Source organism: Cornus florida, unplaced genomic scaffold (assembly GCF_030987335.1).
Source record: "Cornus florida cultivar Cherokee Brave unplaced genomic scaffold, ASM3098733v1 CherokeeBrave_3.0.0_Hap2_Chr07, whole genome shotgun sequence".
NCBI classification, from domain to species: Eukaryota; Viridiplantae; Streptophyta; class Magnoliopsida; order Cornales; family Cornaceae; genus Cornus; species Cornus florida.
The window spans coordinates 62,020,551-62,042,994 of record NW_026775577.1 but is presented as its reverse complement, the minus strand read 5'-3'; the positions used below and the strand labels follow the sequence as shown (position 1 = coordinate 62,042,994).

The 22,444-nt window shown below is 34.0% G+C and overlaps 1 pseudogene; it reads right to left on the bottom strand.

Annotated features, from left to right (window-relative positions):
* Positions 1 to 21,337: 21,337 nt before the first annotated feature.
* Positions 21,338 to 21,436, bottom strand: LOC132267867 (small nucleolar RNA R71; annotated as a pseudogene).
* Between the last annotated feature and the right edge of the window lie 1,008 nt (positions 21,437 to 22,444).

Below are 22,444 nucleotides of genomic sequence, written 5' to 3'. Positions count from 1 at the left end.
TAGGCCCCCTTTTTTTTTTCACTGTAGCAGGGATAATACTAAATTAGGGTAAATCATTGCAGCCTCCCAATCGCCTCTGTCTCTATTCTCATTCTTAATTCTGGAACTTGCTCCCTCTCTCTCTCTGCAACTGCAAACACAAAATCTATAAGGATCAGAAGTTCAAAACCCGCCTCCATCTTTATTCTCATAACCCGCCTCCATCTTTATTCTCATTCTCAACTCCGAACTTGCCCTAATCACCTCCCAGTGGCGATTTCACGGCAAACCATTTCAGCCTCCCAATCGCCTCCATCTCTATTTTCGTTCTCAACTCTGAACTTGCCCTAATCGCCTCCCAGTGGCGGTTTCACAGCAAATCATTTCACCCTCCCAATCGCCTCCATCTCTATTCTTGTTCTCAACTCTGAACTTGCCCTCTCTCTCTCTGCAAATGCAAATAACAAAATATACAAGAATCAGTTGCCCTCTCTCTCCCTCTCTGCAACTGCAAACTACAAAATCTACAAGAATGGGTTTCATTTCAGATTGAAAACCCATATTGGCATATCATTTCAGATTGTTCAAAAAATCAAAACCCATATCTTTTGGTTTCCATCGCCTGTTGTTCCAGGGTGTATGGTTTCCTTTTGTGTGTATGGGTTTCCTTTTCCTTGTGTATGGGTTTCCGCTGTTCCAATGTGTATGGGTTTCCTTGTGTATATGGGTCTCAACTCTCAAGCTTGCACCCCCTCTCTCTCTCTCTCTCTGCAACTGCCAACCTGTGTATGGGTTTTAATTTTTTTCGTTGTGTTTTAATTTTTTTCCTTTTCCTTGTGTTTTAATTTTTTTTCTAAATCAACTAATTAAGCTCTATAATTCTTGTTTTGCAAACTAATTAAGCTCTGTAATTAATTTAATTTAATCATCCAAAAAAAAAAAAAGAATTAATTTTTATTCCAAAATTCTCACTCCAAATTTTCGTCCCAAACATGTTTTGTTCTCATTTCAGAACACCACACTACAAAACACTTATTCTGTTCTAGGCTAAAACAAAACATTACAATGCACAACACTTCCCAAATGGGCCCTTACTTTCTAAAATTCTCTACTTAAATATATAGTATTTACAAAAACACTAGAATTCAATCAAAACTACAAATCACCACAAACCCAATCCTAGTTCTTTCATTTCGTAACTTTCTATATAAATTTGAAAGATTTTCCATACATGTCAAACATGGGACTCCTCATGCTCGCGTATCGCCTCGGTGGCATAATCTCCGTGCATATTGGTTGCGTGTGTCAATTTATACTCATGCAAGCACAATGACTAAAAATTTTGCCCACATATATGGTTTGTAAACATGTTCCATATAATGGGATTGTTTTTATTTTTATTTTAGAGTAATTTCAAATTTAGGATGCAATTCGAAATTGATTCAGGTTCATTTTAAAATACAACAACACCGACCTAATTCCAATTATACCTCTATCTTTCAATCCCAAGCTCTTCAATTTGGGTTCCTTCTATTGTCAAATCTTTGAACTTGATTTGGTTTCGGGATGTGTTACTATGCGGTTAAGAATTTCAATCTAACAACAATAAAAAGTATTTTTCTCAACTAGTTAGGGTCGATTACATAAATTATATATTTTCATTCCGCTCTATATAAGCTCATAAAAAATTAAAAATAAAAATTGATTTCTCAAATGGCTATTTGAGAAATCAAGATTGAAAAAAAAAAAGAAGAAGAAGAAGAAGAAGAAGAAGAAGAAGAAATAAATAAATCGAGAACAATACCGATTTTATTTATAAATACATATAGTATGTAAAAATATATGTATATAGTTGTGTTACAATTCAGATAAAAATTGTGGCTTTCATTTTAGATTAGTTTTTGAGAAAAAAGAGAGAGATTAGTTTCAATTTAGCTAACACATGAACCAAAGCTCGATTGATTGAAGTTCGTGTTACTATGTAGATAAGAATTCCAGTATAAATATTTTTAAAAATTATGACCAAATTATCACAAAATTAATTTTTCAAATGACTAATTGAGAAATTTATTTTTAGAAATAAGAAGAAAAAAAAAATCAAGAAGAATACTTTTCAGGTTTATAAATGTATAGAGCATGCATAAAAGTATAACTATATATATAATTGTATTATAATTCAGATTTTTTTTTTTTTTTTTTTTTTTTTTTAAGGGCAAGAAGGGTTAGAAGTTAAATTAGTAGGTGCAAAGAGTCTCAAAATTCACCAGATGCACTAACCACTAGGTTATCAAAGAATCTGCGTATTATAATTCATATTAAGATAGTTTTTTTCAATTCAATTAGTTTCAACTTACCCAACACATCAATCAGAGCTCAATTGAATCAACTTTGGTTTAAGATTATTATAATTTTAGAGAAGGCCAAGAAAAGCCATGAAAAATGGGTCAAGCTTGACCTCAAAAGGAATGGAAAAAGGTTTGTTGGGTATTTTTTCAAATAATATTTCCTGCTTTTTGGGGAAAAAATTGTATTTGTAAGAGAATATAATTTTCCTTTACCTTTATTCTCAAAAACCCTTCAAAACATTTTTAATCTATCTGAAATGTATCTCTGTTTATCAGTAAAATATTGGTAAATTGGGATTAATTGTGATTGTATGCTAACTTTTCATTTTGAAGGAATCAAGGGAAAAAATCCTCTTCATTATTCTTTTCTTGTGCCACTTCTACTAATAAAAAGTAAAGATGGGGATGGCTATTATTCCATGAATACACCGAAAAAAAAAAAAAGAAGTAAATATGATCATATAAATGTATACATTATTATTATTTTTTTTTACTTTACCTACCAATAGGCCATTAGCACGGCTTATATAACCTCTCCTCCTTTTGAAGAGAAGTAAGAGGTTGGACGTATATTACTTCAAATAGGTTGTAACAGTTTCACAAAAATGAAACGCTAAATCAAACTATATTAAAAGGAAACTAAAATGAATTGTAGAGCGTCTTAAAAGTGAATCGCATTAAATTGGTTTGGGAATAATTTGGAATCAAATAAGTCCTAATAGTTTTACAAAAATTAAAACAGAATTGAACGACAAGGACCAATGAAATTGAACCAAACCGAACCATAATAAAAGAAAATGAAAATGAATTTTCACTTGAAAATTAATGTGTCATATATGGTTGAATATTTTAATATGAATTTTCAGCAAAGTATTAAGATATCAACCTATATTTGTAATATTTCACTTAGAAATTAATATATAATATTGTATATATTATATATGTGAAATCTCAGTATATATATATACACACATATATACCATGTTATCTACATATAGTACACACAATTAATAGTTTATACTGTACAACTTTAAATCAGAACTGAACTGTAAAATAACTGTTTAATGTTTTGGTACTAGAATTAAAACCAGACTGAACTAAAAAAAAAAACATACACCAAATCAGCTAATTCGATTTGGTCAAGTTCAATTTACCCATTCCAACGAAATTTTTTGCACTCCTAAAAGCAACCATCTACAGCTCACTGTGGTGTTTCATTTTATTTTGAAAACAATATAATAAAAAAGAACTTTTATTTTTCAAAATGTTTTTTTAATAAACTTGGAAAAAGAGAGCCAACAACAACCTTCACCAATAGTCTCCTTCGTCGTTTTCCGACCCATCTTTCCCTTTATTCTTTCACTTTAGCCCTTCATGTTAATAAACCCTAGCAACATTTATGTTCTCTAAAATTTCATAAAATCTGTCAATTACCCTTGGTATTCATAAATTATAGCAACCTGTGCTTTGAAACTTTAAGAATCTATGAATTAAATTTGTGTTAATTATTGAGGCCTCATCACTTGTCGCTTTAATCCCATCCCATTATTAAATAAAACTAAAATTGTCATGAAATGAATTAATGTTTGTAAAAGTATTATAAAACATTCATAGAGTGGTTTATATATTTTGTTTAGATTTCTTGTCTTTTTACTTAGCAAAAAGGTGTTTTTTAAATTTCAAAAAAATCAAAAAAGATTTTCTATTTTTCATCTCACTTGTTAGTATCCAATGAGCTTGATTTGCAAATAGTGTGGGATTCTTTCATAATTATAGTCAATATTTTTCATTTTCAACTCATGTGCTAGAGATTAAATTTGTTTCTTTCATACTTATAGTCAATATTTTTCATTTTCAACTCATGTTCTAAAGATTAAAATTGTTTCATGTTCAAAATTTTGAATAAAACAAGCGAAATAGATTAATCACGAACCAACAAAAGATAATCGTTTGAATATTCAGATTTGGATCTTAAACTTGAGTTTAATTATTGAGTTTCAGCTTGACTAGTCAAACCTCATCTCAAATTAGTTAAAGTGCCAATTGTGAACTTCTCAAACTCATTTTCCAAAAATTTATTGGTTAGCAATTAGAGTTGCACATGGCTCAAGTTGGACTGATTTGAGAGTATTTAAGAACCAAATGGATTCTGATGGTTACATAAAAATTAATACGGAACCAATTCGTGAGAACAATTGAACCAGATAGATTAAAAAATAAATAAATATCTTTCAAATAAAAAATATTTGAGTTCTGGGCGATTTTTTGGGCGATATTCTGAGCGATATTTTAACTAGGGTTTTCTTCAGGGAAGACGTCTCCAATGGAGGAGGGTCTACCCTCCTCATCTCCTGGGGATAGAGTTACAACCCCTCCTTCTTCCCCTCGCCCCACCCCCCAATTGTCTTCATGGAGTTTGCTTTTTCAGGGCTCCTCAAAAACTGGTTTCACACCACTGACCTATTATAGTGAGATACGTAAGACTGATTGTGTGGTTATTGATGATGCCGTTATAGAAGATGAAATGCGGTTTTGGGAGAATTCCATTGTTTGTTATGTACTTGGATCAAAGCCTTATTTTCCATACTTCAAGAATTACGTTCAAAAGCGATGGAATGAGAATGCAATAGTTGTCTCGTTGAAAGATGGATTTTTTCCGATTCGATTGCCCAGCGAAGAAGATGTGATGCAGGTTATGTCCAGATTTCATACATTTCAAGGAAGGGTTGTGATTGTCAAGAAGTGGCATAAAAGTATATTGTTGGAGAGAGATATATTGGCAACGGTACCAATATGGATGAATCTATATGATTTACCTGTGCATGCAAGAAGTGGTACATCGATTTCAAAGGTTGTTTCAGACATAGCCAAGCCGCTTTATATGGATGATATTAAATTATGTCAAGAAAGGGGTTTGTATGTTAGAGTACTGGCAGAGATGGAGGTTTCTGAAGGATTTCCAGATGTTGTAAACACTAAGCTACATGATTGCAAATGTAAGATTCAGGTTGAGTATGATTGGAAGCCAATATTTTGTAAGATGTGTAAGAGCATTGATCACAATGATAAACTTTGCCCAAAGAACAATAAATCGAAGAAGATGGTCGAACAATGGGTGATCAAAAAGAGCACTGGCGTGGAGAATATCGATCAAAGGGATGGTAAGGAAAAGGTTCATGATTTGGTGGAGGTGATCTCAACACAGAAAGAGAAAGGAAGTTCTTCAAAGGATGAGGAAGGGTTTATACACGTCACTTCTACTTCCAAATTAAAGGCGAAAGATAACCAGGTGTTGGTTAAACAAACTCAGGTGGTGTCGAATAATGCATTCCAACTGCTTGAAGAAGTCACTGTGAGAGAGGAAGCAAGGGATCTAGAACTGGAATTTATAGAAATTATAGACAGTGTTAAAGATACGATAAGAGAAAAGGCAAACAATGATACAGGGGAGTCGATTCAATCATCTGAGGTCATTTCTTTAGATGAAAATTCTCCTAGGGGATCTTCTAAGAAACAAAGGAAAAAAGCAAAGAAGAAAGAAGTTGAAGTTAATCCTAATTTGATAAGAGTTACCAGAGGTACAGTAGCAGGTGGGAGTATCCCACCTCCTGTAATCCAATGATTGGGATACGGAATGTGAGAGGACTCAACAGGCCAAGTATGCAGTGGAAGTTAAGGCCTGGTTAAGTAAGTTTTCTATTAGTCTTTGTGGGTTGGTTGAAACTAGAACAGGTAGTTACAATTTTAGTACGATTGCTACTCGAATTAAATCTAATTGGACATGGGCAGGTAACTATAATGTTGTGGATGGTGGGAGGATTTGGTGCAGCTGGGATTCTTTGAGGTTAGATGTTCATGTTCTTGAATCCAGACATCAAATGATCCTTCTCCAGGTAGAGATTAGAGGGACTGCAATGAAGTTTTTTATGACTTTCGCTTATGCAGAGAATACTAACAATGAAAGAAAACAGTTGTGGATTGATCTCATATAATGTGCTCAGTTATTCAATGGCCCTTGGTTGTTGATTGGGGACTAGAATGTTGTCAGGTATAATTCAGAGAAGAAAGGAGGAAGGTGTCTTAGTCCTAGGATACTGCATGATTTCAATTATATCATTGATCAGCCAGGATTAGTGGATAGGCCTGCCGTTAATAGGGTTTATATATGGTGTAACAACAGGTTTCAGCATAGAAGGATTTATGCGAGATTGGATAGAGGGCTTATGAATGAAGATTGGACTGATACTTTTCCTAGTTCTCAAGTGTTTCTCACAACTCATTTGATATCAGATCATTGGGGTTTGTTTATCAAATTTCCAGTTCAATTAGTAGAGGGTCCTAAACCTTTTAGGTTTCTGCATTTATGGAATAAACAAGTAGCTGTCACAAAGCTTATTACTGACACATGGAAGGCACATATCAGAGGCAATCCTATTCAGGGGTTGATGTTTAAACTTGAGCTTGTCAAAGCGGCAGTCAAAGTTTGGAATAAAGATAAGTTAGGTTCTGTGTATGAGAAGGTCATTGATTGTAGAAGGAGACTGGAGGATGCTCAGGTGCAACTGGTTGACAATCAAATGAATGAAGAGTTGATTAATCAAGAGAAGAGTTGTAGGCAAAACCTTGAGGTTGCTATTTCCAATGAATCTACCCTTTTACACCAGAAATCTAGAATCAGATGGTTAAAGGATCAGGATCGAAGCTCCAAAATTTTTCATCAGAAAATTAAGGAACATAGAGTGGGACATAATATCACAGTTATTAAAAATGTTGCAGGAGATTTCATTCATGATCCTGTCCATATTCAAGACCAGTTTATTCAGCATTTTCAGAGAAGGTTTACAAATGCCAGACCAACCCAGTTGACTCCAAGTATGGAATTCATCAGAAAGCGAATCTCAAAGAATGATGTTTTTGATCTTGAAAGGATGATTACTAGAGAGGTGGTTAAGTATATTGTTTTTTCTATGAGTCTAGACAAAGCCCCAGGGCCTGATGGATTTACTATGAGATTTTTTCAACAGTATTGGTCTGTTGTAGGTATTGAATTCACTGATGCAGTGTTACTTTTCTTTGATAATCCTTCATTGGGAAAGGGTGTGAATAGTACATTCATTACCTTAATTCAGAAAAAGAAGAAGGTAGTACGGGTTGAAGACTTCAGACCTATTTCTTTATGCAATGTTTTTTACAAGATTATCTCTAAGATTATTGCAAATAGATTAGCTGGAGTGGTGGGGAAAGTTGTTGGGAAAAAACAAAATGCGTTTTTAAAAGGTAGGAAGATCCAAGATAATATTATCACTACTCATGAATTGATGAGAGGTTTTTGTACTAAATATACAAAGCCTACTTTGGCATGGAAAGTGGATTTACAGAAAGCTTATGACTCTATTTAGTGGAATTTTATTTTCGAATTGTTACAATTATATGGTTTTGGGGCCAAATGGATTACTTGGGTAAAAGAGTGTATTACCACTGTTTGGTTTTCCATCTTGATTAATGGTTGTCCTTATGGTCATTTCAAGCCTGAAAAAGGTTTGAGACAAGGTTGTCCGCTGTCTCCTATCCTGTTTACTCTCATCACTGATTATTTTTCTGGTATGGTGGATGCCAGTGTAAGGGAAGGGAAGTTTGTGAAGTGTGAAAGTGAAAAGAGGGCAGGTGTTGATGTAACTCATTAGTTCTTTGCTGATGATTTGCTTTTTGTGGTTAGAGCCAATATGGGAATTGTGATAACTCTCAAGAATATTATGGAGAAATTCTCAAACTTGTCTGGTCTTGCTGTTAACAAAGATAAATCTGAAATCTACATGACCAGATCTGTGAGAAGAAAGGTCTTTATTTCTAGATTGCTGGGTTGTAAATCAGGTTCTCTTCCTTTTACTTATCTTGGGCTTCCTATCTCTAACAAATTATTGAGAAGGAAAGATTGCACCAGATTGTTAGACAAGATTAATGCCTCTACTACTAAATGGAATGGCTTGAACATTTCTTTAGCAGGTAGAGTGGAGCTATGCAGGGCAGTTGTTACTCCCATGATACAGTACTGGACTTCAGTATATACTTTACCTGCAGCTGTTATCAATCTTATTGAGAAAAGGATGAGAAATTTTGTTTGGGGCCATGAGGGAAATAGAATTAAGATGCATGGGCTGAATTGGTCTAAATTATCTGTTCCAAATGAGGAAGGTGGTATGGGTATCGGGAGAGTCAAAGATTTGAATATTGCTTCAAAATATGTTTTAGCTTGGGACTTGTTGTTAACCAAGGATAAAATTTGGGTTACTTAGTTCAGGAATGCTTATTTGAGAGATACTTCTTATTGGCAGGTGGTGCCTAGGGCTGTGTCATCTTCTATTTGGAAGAGTATTATTGATGTGAGGGATATTGTTAAAAGCAATTGTATATACATTATTGGGGATGGCAGGAATACAAAATTTTTCATGGATCCATAGTGCAATGGAGAGCTAATATCAGAGGTATTTAATCATAGGATCTTGTCTCATTTTAGTAAAAATAGAATGAGCTGGATTGGAGACTTTCTTATAGCAGGTGAGTGGGATGCAAATCAGTTTGATGGCATTACTAATAAGCTGTATCAATTCCTGGTGTAGTTTCAAATTAGGGGTGGATCAGACAGACTTGAGTGGCAGGCGAAGGAGTTTTCTTTTAAGGCTACATGGAATGCATGTAGAATTAGAAGAAATGAAGTGTTTTGGGCTGACCTTTGTTGGAATGGGGGACGGCCAAGGTGGTCTTTTCATGCAGTTCTTATGATGCAGAGTGGTATTTTAACAGGTGATTATTTACAGCGAAGGGGTTTTACATGGCTTCGAGATGCTGGTTGTGTTATAGACATATTGAAGATGTGGATCATCTTTTTTGTTATTGTGACTTCACCTTACAGGTATGGATCGAGATTGCTGCTGTATGTCAAGGGCAGTTTCAGAAGTATAATACAATTCAAGGAATGGCTACAGATTTCACTCAGAAATTTAGTGTGAAGAATGTTAGGAATAAGTTTTGCAAGTTGTTGTTCACATCTACCCTTTACTTCATTTGGAAGGAGAGGAATGAAAGATTTCATTCTGATAAGTTTTCCAATGCAAATGAGACTGCTAAAAGTATTATTTGGGAGGTTCAAGATATTTTAGGCTTAAGTTTACATGATACAATTTTGATGTTTTCCTAGCATAGGTGAAGTCAGAATTGTTTAGCTGTTGCTTTGGCTTGTTTTGGATAGGGGTATACCCCTATGAGTTTTATGTACATTATTGTTCATATCTATGAAAAATTTTCCTCCATTTAGGGAAAAAAAAATAATAATAATAAATAAATAAATTTTGGGTTAAAAATTAATGTGCATATGTGGTTTAATATTTTGATACTCCTTTCATTCCACAAAAAATGTCCACATTTGTTTTTTGACTGTTTCAAAATAATTATCAAAATCGTTGTGACGGCCCAAGTTTTGTAAACCCGGTGCATCAGTGATGACCAAAAGATGACCCGATAACGGTTCCGAAATGCGGAAGTGAAAGGTGAAACAACGGTCTCTAGAGATACAATGCGTCTCTAAGATACCAATGTGACCCTCAATGAGGTCATGGAACCCAAAGGAAAACCAATGTGGAAGAGTCATTTCAAAAACGGACAAAAAGGAACCTAGGGGCAAAATGGTCAGTTTGCAAAAAAAATGGATTCAAGTGCTATCGAGCACACCACTGGGAAGACAATGAAAAATTAATTAATTTTTTAAAAAAAAACTCACTTGATTTGGAGTCCGGATGAGGGAGAAAGGTCAAAAACAAAATCGACGTCGCGGCGGCCCGACGAAGGCCGTGACAGCTACAGTGCCGTCACCCACTACTACTACAACTGAGAGTAAAAACGGGCATCTAAACGGACTTTTCTGGAAAAAATCAAAGAAGAAACCCCCCCTAAAATCAAGTTTTCTACGCAACGGGAGGATGGAAACCAAAAAAAATCATTGCAAAAGGTCCAAAATACCCTCAAGAAAATCAGGTCTTGAGGTCAAAAATCGTTCCAAGCTACTGCCCAAAGAAAGGAAATAGGGCTTCGGAAGGTTTTTAAATTGCCTAAATTGAAAATGCAATCTTAAAATACACCCACAAGACCCCCGAAAGTTTCGGATCGGTCGTCACGCTTTTCAAAAAAAAGTCGATGAATAGTACCAAGTATATTTGCACAAAAGTCGGTAAAAACCTGGCAGAAATGATTTTTCGGAAAAAATTGATTTTTGAGGGCCAAGATGGCAGTTTTTGGAAAAACACAAAGAAGAAACCCCCCTCAAAATTGAGTTTTCTATGTGACTTTCGAGGAAAAATGAAAAAAACGCATTTTGAAATACCCGAAATTCCCCTAGAACAGAATAGGGTAAAACTTCCAAAAAATGCTACTTAGAGTCTTTGTTTCATCAAGGATGGTTTTGTTTGCCAAAGTGAGCATGCAAGCATATGTAATGTGATAAAATAGATGAGTTGCAATGGCCTATGGCCTCATGGCATGTCAAATGCAAAATAGAATCCTTCAATGCATTAATCCACATATCTTCCATAGGCAACAATGAAGTTCAAAGTTAGCATACATTTCACATAAGTGTATTTGGCCCTTGGCCTCATTACAACCACATTCTAAGAGTGTCAAAAGGTGCACTTAAGTGCATATTACATAACTTAGACAATAAGTACAAGTTTTATCAAAGTAAGCAAAAGTAGGACAAGATATGCTAACATATGCATATTCTATGTCATCAAAATATACTTCAAGAACTTTAGTGAGTCTAAGAATGCTGTGCATCCCACACTAAGGCTTCTTTACTTGTAAAACACCCATTAACTTAGGGGTGAGTAAACAAGTTTACTCGTAGGGAATGCATGGGTTTATCTTTGTACCAAGTTACAATCCAATACCATTTAATTTATGCTATCAAGTGACAATAGAACTTTCAACATAACACAATGAGATGTAATTTCACAAAGTTAACAACTTAGAATTTAAATGCAAAATCAAACCAAAGTGGATACTTGGACGTCACGCCGGATCAAACCGACAATGTGGTTACTTTAGGGTTACTAACCCATGGGTAACCTCCTTATGTGCGCACTAGACTTGTAGAGGGACTTTCCCCCGTACTAGAACCATGTCCTAGCCATAGTCATAACAATGACATTCCCAAGTTTCCAAAATCAACATTTTGTGTACATTACATATATGTATCAACATAACATATATATATACAATGTAAAGCCATCAACATGCACAAATCAATTTTGGAAACACAATACATGCCCTAAGTTCTCAACTAAAATGGCATGAAGAACATTGAATGATCATTATGCTATTTGCCACTAATTACAACAATATCATTCAACAACAAGAACATAACCTCATAAGTATGATATAAGTTAAAAATCATAATTTAAACAATTTAATAAAATAACTAAATTCCCTAGATTTCACTTCTCATCCAAACATACTCAATTTAATATATGTTGTAGTACATGTCATGGTTATTATATAAATCACTTCAAAACTTGATTTAAGTCATGGGAGCATATAAATAAAAATTAATTAAATTAATTCATTAATCCCTCTAGATTTTAAAACAACTCTAAATGACCTCAAATTAACATAAGTTATGAATCAAGCCATGGTCATGTTATTTATCAAGTCTAAAGTGAATTACATACAAGTCACAATTAATCATTTATTTCTCATTTTAATACAAGACAAACATATAACTTAGATATCACTATAGGAACAAATTAATTCACTTGGAAGATAAATGATAACACCCCCTACCTCAATAGAGAATTGAATCTCTATAATCCAAGCAACCAAGCTCAAAATGGAAAACAAGTTTAGGGTTAATGAAGAGGGGAGTGAGAGGAAGCTTTTGTCTTCCAAGGTTTTATGTCTAAGGTGAGTGGAAGGAGGCCAAAATGAAGAAAAAAGCTATTAACCAAGCTTTTCTCCAATGGTGGCTAGGTTATGGTTCTTAAAGATAAGTGAAAATGAAAATGATAAAGTGTAAAATGGTGAGTGGAAGGGCTAGAAATCCTCCACTTACTATGTGCTCTTACACTACCTCTCTCACACACATAATGCAAGACTAAATGGTGAACCTACACTTGTCATGAATCTGTGGTTCATTCCTAGGCTTAATCTCAAGCCTACACTTGTCACCATTCTATGTAAACTTCCAAGACTTAATATTGAACCTGTATTTGTCAACCATCCATGCCAACAAGTGTACCAATCCTAGGCCAACAAGTGGGTGAATCTCCACCCTTCACATGTCATCATCCAACGCATCAAAGTGTTTCCACACAAATGTCAACAAGTGGATCAATGAGAGTGTGACACTTGTTACACTTTTCAAAAATTGCAAACAAGTCCTTTTTGAAAATATCTTCCAAATTAAATTGCAAAATGGTCCCTAAGACGAAAAATAATTACTTTACTTAATTACCCAAAAACCCCTCAAGTTATGGATAATTACAAAAAGTCTTGTTTTCATGACTTTTACAAAGAAAGTAAGCATTTAATATACATTTCTACAAAAGTAAAAATGTAGATGTCATGGAATTTAAATACCATAAAGGCATGCAAAACCGGAATCAAATCCGAGCACAACAAGTAAGGTTATGCAAGGAAAAATGAAAGAAACGGGAAAAAGACGAAATAGGGAAAAGACAAAATAGGAAAAAGACGAAAAAAGAAAATCGCCAAAAATGAAAAAGGAGGAAAAAGGCCGGGTCATTACAATCATAATATTTTTTAATATTTCTAATTTACCCATCTTATCTTGAATTTATAAAATTTTATAGTTCTACCATAAAAAGGTATATTTAAAAATTCATTCTCTACCACTTTAATTAAAAACTGTGTTTTTTTAGGTAAATAATTTTTCAAGTGAATAGTCAAATCTAATCGTCAACTATTAAAAAAAACCACTTTAATAATCATCCATGATCCACTTCGATGCATTTATTGGAGACAAATGATTCAGTCAAGCAATTGGTTAGAAAAGGAAAACCTTTTGCTTCCTTTTATTAAAAAATTATTATAATAAAAAAAATAATGTTACTTAGATCGAATCTTTAAAAAAAATTCTATAGTCGAACATTATATTTTAAAAGTAGTAATATTCACACCGAACAATTACAGTAAATTATCTAACTGAATAATTTTTAATTAGCTATTTATATCAATTACAACTAAGTAGTTATTTTTAAGTAGTGAAGATTCATTATTAACTTCTTATTTAAAAATTAAAAGAGATATTACTTCTTTTTTTTTTTCCTTTTTTCCTGACAACTGAACCAAAAGGCCCAAACAAAAGCAACCCAACCACCAAAACTAACCCCCAACATCCTCCTGAGCAATCTGCTGAATTGAAGAAGGTATCAGCGATAAAACTTGATCGACCTGGAATGAAGAGGAGGGCAGCTGAGCCAAAGTATGAGCAACCCTATTGCTAGAACGATGAACATGAGACAAAGATGTCGACTGAAACATCTGGAAGTCCCGCTGAATATCAAAACAGAGAGAAGCAATTACAACTGGCGACGCAGCTTCATTCAGCACCCCCTCAACAACATCCTTAGCATTAGATTCAAACCAAACACAATTAAAACCCAACGCCGAAGCCCAAAACACCGCACGCTGAGAAGCTAGAGACTCTGCAGCCAAAGCCGAAGATGCAAAAAACTGCTTGAAAACAATAGCCTGAAGAACCATGCCGCGAAAATCTCAAAAAATTGCCCCACCCCCTCCCATGGACAAACCCCTACAAAAGGAAGCATCAAAATTACACTTAACCTGTCCAAACGAAGGCGTCATCCAAGAACCCACCAAAGGCATGGTTGAAGCCGAATGAAAAGCAGAACATTGAGACCTGGCTTCCTAAAATTCACAAAAACTTGCTACCGCATGCTCCACAACCATGTTAGGCCCCTAGAGCACCCCTTCAAACACTAAGTGGTTCCTCACTTTCCAAATACCCCAAGCACAGAAGGAAATCAAACTAAGAACCCCCGCAGAATTAGACGAATTTGCAGCCGCCTGAACAAAAAAAGACCAACCTTCCCAAAAAGAAGAAACATGAGAATCGGAAAAATCAAAACGAAAGGGTGATAGCTTCCAAACCTATAAAGAATAAGGGCACAGGAATAAAAGATGCACCATAGTCTCTTCTTGACCACCACAACGAGGACATAATGATGACACACCACATCCCCTCGCCATCAAGGATACCGCAGTGGGCAGTGCTTAATGACAGCACCGCTAGAGGAAATGTTACACCTTAGATAATGTGTGACAATGCCATATAGAATTCCATGAACCATTACAAGACTGAACTCCAAAAAAATTAGTCATCGAGAGAGCAAGCTGATAAGCTGAAAGAATGAAAAAAAAAAAGCCCCAACCTTTCAGGCCCCAGATTTGAACATTCGGTTTATCCTAACGATTGATATGCAATTTCATAATTACTCGAACCACAAGAGGAGTAAACAAACTACGCAAGACATCCTCCTTCCAAGTACGGGTAGTAAAATCAATTAAATCTGCCACCCAAAAAAATGGAACATCACGTGTCAATGGTGGAATCTTCTGAGGAAGCGCAAGAACTCAATGATTATCCCAAATACGTGTAGAAAGACCATTGCCAATCAAAGATCTCAATCCACAACACAATAAAAGTTGAGAAGACCAAATGCTTCACCACCCCCACGAAGGATTATAGCCCAACTGCGCTTCCAAGTACTTGACTTGAAATAAAGATGGATGTTTTAGTAAATTTAATTACATTATAACAATCAATCACTCCCTGACTACCAGTCTACCATTGATCCAAATTCTAAAAGACATGTTTTAGAATAGGTACCGTGCATTTAAAGCTATAATCCAGTGCTTTATCATGTCTCTGACTCACAAATCTAATATAATTTGAACAGTTATGATTGTCCTTGCAGTAGGGCGCCACCTCAAGAACGGTCATCAAATGCTACGCGTACAGTCCAAATATCATGCGTGTTAATAGTATAGAAAGTAGAAGAGAGAGAAAATCGCTTTGTATGTCCCTCCCCTCTACTTTACTATCTCTTTACTCTTACTCTCTCTCAAATTTTGAGAAATCAAAATAAAGCTCTTTTCTAAAAACTTTTTACTTTAACTCCCAATATATATATATATATATATATATATATATATATATATATATATATACACACACTATTCTAAAAGCGTAGAGAATTTTTTAACAATTTTGATATTTTTTTTTAGTATATAGACATTTAAACCTACACTTTAATGGCATAAAAAATTTTATTCTAAAAGTGATTCAGAACACATAATGATTCATACATAATTTATTATTATAAATAAATAAACAAGAAAAATAAAATAAAATAAACGCACATGCACACATATGTGTACTATTAATAGTATAGATAAGAATATATAAATGTATATATGAGATGATATTAAAGGAAAAAAAATAGTCGTAACAAAAAATTCAATATTCAGTTTTAAATTTTATTAAAAATGTATTATTTTTATTTTGATACATGAAATCTCCAACCAAGGTATTTCTTAATTCTTTTTTTTTTTTTTTCACTTTACATTAAATCCAATTTCATTAAAAAGTATTAGTGGACATTAATTACTTGAATTTTTTTTTTTTCATTTTTTTAATGGTTGATAACCTTTGGGATTTTTAACCTAAAAAATTGTCATTAAAAGTGGACTACAAAACATGTTTAACCCATTAAAATTTTCAATCTTAAATTTCATTAAAATTTTATTATTTTCATGTTTGATACAAAACTTTTGTAACTCTTGAAATTTCCAACTTTTTATAGTATTTGATGTCTCTTAAAATTTTGAACAATAACATAATGGTCTATTATATAAATAGAGGTAAAAATTACAAGATCAAGCTCTAATAATATTAAGGGAGAAGCAAGATTAGAGGTCAACAAGCGCATTACAAGTAGGGATCCAAGAAGAAGTAGTATCAAGGAGCATTTTTCATCAATTAGTTTTGGTAGTGAGGAGCATCAATTAGCTTGGTTAAGTTATTTGCTTGTTGTGAATCCTCTACTCAATTCAACTCACAGTGCGCAAATCATTACGCTTTTCGTGCAGGTCGAAACTTCAAAAAATGATTCAAAACATATAATGATTTATACATAAATTATTATTATAAATAAGAAATAAGAAAAATAAAATAAAATAAATGCACATTCACACATATATGTACTATTAATGGTATAGATAAGAATATATAAATGTATATATGAGATGATATTAATGGAAAAAAAAATATTCATAACAAAAATTCAATATTCAGTTTTAAATTTTATTAAAACTATATTATTTTTATTTTAATACTTGAAATCTCCAACCAAGGTATTTCTTAACTCTTTTTTTTTTTCAATTTACATTAAATCCAATTTCATTAAAAAGTATTAGTGGACATTAATTACTTGAATTTCATTTCATTTTTTTAATGGTTGATAACCTTTGGGATTTTCAACCTAAAAAAATGTCATTAAAAGTGGACTACAAAACGTGTGTAACTCCTTGAAATTTTCACCCTTAAATTTCATTAAAATTATTTTTATGTTTAATACAAAACTTCTGTTACTCTTGAAATTTTCAACTTTTAATAGTATTTGACATCTCTTAAAATTTTGAACAATAACATAAAGGTCTATTATATAAATAGAGGTAAAAATTACAAGATCAAGCTCTAATAATATTGAGGGAGAAGCATGATTAGAGGTCAACAAGAGCATTACAAGTAGGGATCACAAGAAGTAGTATCAAGGAGCATTTTTCATCGATTAGCTTTGGTAGTGAGGATGAGAATTCATCTGCAACAAATCAAGAGCATCAATTAGTTTGGTTAAGTTATTTGCTTGTTTTGAATCCTCTACTCAGTTTAACTCATAGTGATGAATTCATATTAAAGTATTTTAATATATATTAAGCATAGTGATGATCAAAGGATTATTAGATTTTATTCAATAAATTAACAATTATTGAGTTTTTTTGTACTCATGTTGAAGTACTTATTTCTATATTTAACAATAACAAATTGATCAAACCAAAATACGTTGACGGAAATAGAAATTGGCACATTGTGGTTGTACTCAATGCACAAGAGTACAGCTCCAAGAGTGCCCATGTTTAATAAATTTCATTATTGTAATTAGGCAACTTATCTTTGGTTAAGAACACAATTTGTGAACCAAAATTATTATTTTTATTATTTTTACTTATTTGCTTATAATTTAAATCTAAAATTAATTAAACGTATACATCATTTTGATCACATTGCTATTGTGTGGCAATTATCAATAGCATGAGTACTTATTTGTTTAGATTAAACAATTTGTCATTGATTGGAATGAAAGAGATTGCGAAAGGCTTCGTAACTCAACGGTTGAATTGCTTATCATTATTTTTGGAAACTTTGCTTTGAATCTTCGCACCTCTAACTTTTGATTTAACATTCTTGTCTTGAAAATAAATAATAATGAAGGAATGAAAGAAATTATAAACCACGTTATCAAAAGTACCCTTATTATTTCATGATTGTGAGAGTTTAAATCAACCAATAATCATGACTATAAGGGTTATAAGGGTTTATAAATTGTTAATGAAATATTAGCACAAAAATAATTTATGTACTCCTACTCCCCAAAAAATAAGGTTGGTTTATTATTTGATAATGTAAATCATTTAAGAATTGAATGCATGCAATTTATGAGTATAATGAATAAATTAAGTATATATCATTGATGAGCGTTGAAAAGTGCGAATTTAAACCCCTTAAGCTTGGGCATTCTAATACCTTTATCTATTTTACTTTACCGTTTTAGATTGATTTCGTATTATTTCCATTTTCAGGCACTTATCCCGAAAATAAGCTAACTTAGCCAAATAAGAGCATAAATGAAGCAATTTTGGGATAAATCAAAGAAAGGAGCCAAGTGGAAGCAAAAGGAAAAAAAAGGTGGAAATCAACATTTTCGATCAATCTCAGATTAAGGTTCGATCGATCCAACATGATCAATCTCAGCACTTCAAGATGGATCACAGCCATGATGATATTTTCAGAGATCCCAAAAGTTCGATCGATCCAACATCATTCTTCAATCGATCGAACTGCTTTGTCCTTATCCAAATGATTGATCTTATCTAGTTGTACCACCCTACCAACCACTTTTGTCCTTTTCCCAAAAATATCTTCAAAATATCTCAGATTTGTCTTTATCCAAAAAAAGCCACCAATGAAGATCGATCCAGCCTAAGTTCGATAGATCTCAGCCATGTTCGATCGATCTAAGTCCAAGGTTCGATCGATCGAACTTCCTCTAGTGCGAAAGAGTTAAATTTCTAGCTCATTGAAAGTTGTCCTTTATCCAATCATTGGAGAATATTTTGTGCACGACCCCAGCTCATTTTGGGTGTCATTTGACCTACCTATATAAGGATAAGGATTGCTTTTTACAAGAGAGGACCATATTACCATATCATATCATCTCATACCTTGTAGAACTCTTGGAGAGTAAGCTTAGAGGAGGAAGAGGCTAGAGACAATATTGGAGACTCTTTATCAACCAAGGAGCAAATCTCTACCATGGAGTTAGCCCTTGAGGGTTGGAGAAGCACTGCCATAAGTGGCTAGACATCCTCTAGGGGCTAGAGTTAGCCCCAAACATGCTTTCTTCATCTTAATTTTGTGTATTATTGAGGGATTAGTGTTGTTATACATGTTTTGGCACTTTTATATATATAGATCTTGTTTATTCAATGATTTATGTGGTTTAATGCTTCCAATTGATCATTTCATTCTATCCATATGTCTATGTATGCTAGAATAGATGTTCACGTATTTGTCTCTATCTCTTGTATTATTGATGCATGTCTATGTGTATTAATACTATAGATCTAGAGATTGTCAAAACATAGTGCGATGCTCTTGTAATTTTCTAGATGGTCCATGCTCATTTCTTGATGGATTGTGCCTCTCCCTTAGCTTAATTAGTTTAATTTCATGTCATTAGCTTAATTGTAGTGTAGTGGTAGCATAGTTGTTAGATGGGAGGACAATCTATGCTTATTGTTTGATATTCCATACTTTTGAATGCAAGTATTATATGTCTCTAACCTTGTAGTGTATTTGGCTTGTGAGCTTAATGAAAGGATGAATGACTTGCTAGATATGTTGTGTTTTTCATATGCTATTTAGACAATATATACGTAATTGCTAGATATATTGTGCATTTCACATGTTGATTAGACAATGTATGCTTAATTGGTCACCTTTGCTAATTGAATCAACCAAACACACACACACATCAATATTGCAACACACATTACCCTCATTAGTCACTAGTTAAGGGTGTAGAAAAGCATTGCTTGGTGGTAACCTCTAAACCCCAAGAACTCTCTCTCTCTTACTTACTCCTTATTGCATTCAATTATTTAGTTTAATTTGCTTTCTAGTTTAATCAACCAACCAGCCATTTGTTTGATCACTCGACCTACTAACCCTAATAGCGATTCCACAACCAAGTACGACTCCAATCCCTTGGGACGATCCCTACTCACCCTTGCTACGTTAGTAGTAGTGGTAGTAGTGGTTTTTATAAATTTAAACTTGACCAAAAAGGCTTTTCTTGAACCGCACATTCACTACATCAATTTGGTGTATATCAAGCGGTTTCCACTCGTCAAATTTTGGTGCCATTACCGGGGATTAGGTAACGTCGTATTTGTGGAATTCATTAGGAATTACTACTCTTTTGATTGTGTCTTTACTTAGTTTTTATTTTTCTTTAGATTACTTATTGTGTTTGTTCATCTTTGACAAGGAGCATTGAGCTAGGAGGCAAGCAAAGGAGCATTCAAGTAAAGGAGCTAAGCAAGCAAGAAAAAATGCTAAAAATATATTAAAAAAATTGCTAAGCTAGGCTATAAATTTGGAGTTGAAGTGGTAAAAGACCTTTGTGAGCTTTTTCTTACTCAATCTCTTAGTTAAATCGTCGGCCCGTGTGGAGGCTTGTTTTTAATTTCTTAGATAAATCGTGAGCCCACGTGGAGGCAATCTTAATTGTTCTTTGCATCATTGTTGTTAAAGCATAGGAGTATGGGTTAAGTGTTTGTGGAGGAAGTTTCATTAAATTGTTACGAAGTTGAAGTGTTTGTTCATTCATTGTGTTTATGTGTTTTTACATTGTGCATGCATGGTCATAGATCACTAAGACCAACTCTTGTCCCTTTTGATTTGCATCTTGAATCCGTAATTAGAAATCCTAGAGGAAGAGGAAGTTCTAGTTCTACCCGATCCATTACATCAATGGAAGGCCATAATGAAGAGAATGTAGAGGACCTTGGTCACATAGACTAACAAGGTATTCTTTATCCAAATGTGCATCATGAGAACATTCAAGCACCATTAGGCATACCTAGGCCATTCATTCACCAACCACAACAACAAGGCCAAGTTCCATTTGGAATGCCAAGGCCAATGTATGCTCCACAACCTCCCATCATTCAAGGAAATCAAAATCAAGGTGCCCATGTTGCACCTCAAATTGCTAACCCTCCACTTGCTTTAAAAGATCACTATGTGCCTAATGAATATAATGCACCCACATGCATTCAATTGCCACCATTTAGAGCACATCATTATGAAATTAAGCCACAAACCATTCAAATGCTTCCTAACTATCATGGACTTCCAAGTGAAGAACCTTACAAGCATTTGGATGGGTTTCTTGAAGTATGTTCCACCGTAAAATATACGGACATGCCAGAAGAGGTTTTAAAACTCAAACTTTTTCCATTCACCTTAAAAGATAATACAAAGTATTGGTTTAATAATCTTAGGCCTTTTTTAATCACTTCTTGGGGCAACAAGAGTTCTTGAAAAAGTACTATCCGATTTCTAAGACCAATGCCATGAGAACCTCAATTCGATAATTTTCACATGGGGATGGAGAAACGTTTCATGAGGCATGGGAATGCTTTAATGAATTTCTTAGAAAGTGTCCACATCATGACATGCCCAAATGGTAATTAGTTCAATATTTCTTTGAGAGCTTATCAGACAATTACAAAGGCATGGTTGATGCTTCCATGGGTGGCTCATACATTGATAGGCATGAGGATGACGCGTGGCGTCTTTATGAGAGCATGAGTGAAAATTCTTTGCATAGAACATTATCATCTAAGAATGGTAGAAATTCACAAGGTAGGAAGAGTGTTGGCTTACATCAAGTCGACCATTCAAATGAAATAGCCGCCGAAATGAAGTCCTTATCTCAAAGGTTTGATCAATTCTTGATTAACCAAAATTCGGCGAACCAAGTATCTTCCTTCCTTAACCATTCTCATTGTGCATCAAATGAAACATGTATGACTTGTTCTAGTGTTCTTCATTCTACTTCTCATTGTCCTCACAAGCAAGTGCAAAATGAACCTAATGAACAAGTCAATGTAGCTTTTGTGAACCAAGGGAACAATCCTTATGGTACTCACTATAATCCAAGTTCGTGGAATCATCTGAATTTCTCTTAGAAAAACCAAGGAGAGGGCTCAAACCCTTCCCAAGGCGGTTTTCAAGGGAAGTACATTCCACCTCTACTTCAAAACCAAGGATCCCAAGGTTATAGACCTTATCAATCACAAGGGAATTAATTTGCTAATTCTCATTTTCCCAACCAATCTTATCCCCAAGGAAATAATAGAAGTCCCGCCTTTGAAGAAAAAGTTTTGAATGCTTTGGGCACTTTAGAGGCTAACACTCAATTGCTTCATTCTCACTCTCAATCTATTGCAAAGCTAGAAACCCAAGTAGGGCAAATAACAAGCACTCTTAATGCAAGAGAGAAGGGAAAGATACCTATTAATGCCCCACCTAAGCAACAATGTGTTGTGGAAACCCATTCCTCATCGGAAGGCCACACCATTGAACATGTTAATGCGATGACTACCTTGCGGAGTGGTAGGATTGTGGACAATCAAGTTGAAATGTCCAATGAAGAGAGTGAACCGGTGCAACCTCAAGTTGT